Below are 638 nucleotides of genomic sequence, written 5' to 3' on the forward strand. Positions count from 1 at the left end.
ATTTTATTGAATTGTGACCGAACTCATAGGGCTGCTTACGTATCCCCTCTTAAACGGGAATCAGGTCAGGCGTAGTTCAAATTACATCATAAAAGAAAGCATAAAGGTTACACATAGTTTCGCTTGACTGCGTCTGATTTGATCGGCTTTGGCCAAACTTCTTCGTCCATTTCTACAAGTATGAGGGCTCCTCCTGTTAGAACCCGGTGAACCATGTACGGACCCTGCTAGGTTGGACATGCGGGAAAATCTTCTTTAATACCAGCTGCCCTAGTATGAATTGTCTTGGCTTGACTCTTTTGTTGAAAGCTCTGGATATTCTGTTCTGATAAAGCTAACCATGGAAAACTGCATTCATTCTCTTTCCGTCTATAAGAGCTAGTTGTTCGCAACGACTCTTCACCCATTCTGCATCGTCGAGCTTAGCTTCCTGTATGATCCTTAAGTGCTTCCTGTATGATCCTACTTTCGTACCATAAACCAACATGTAGGGGGGTTGCCCCAGTTGATGTGCGGACTGTGGTGCGGTACCCCAATAAAGAAAATGATACCTTCTTGTGCCACTTCTTATGCTTCTCTATCATTTTCCTTAGTATCTTCTTGATATTGTTGTTGGCGGCCTCTACGGCTCCGTTCAT

Source organism: Nicotiana tabacum, chromosome 3 (assembly GCF_000715075.1).
Source record: "Nicotiana tabacum cultivar K326 chromosome 3, ASM71507v2, whole genome shotgun sequence".
In the NCBI taxonomy this organism is placed as follows: Eukaryota; Viridiplantae; Streptophyta; class Magnoliopsida; order Solanales; family Solanaceae; genus Nicotiana; species Nicotiana tabacum.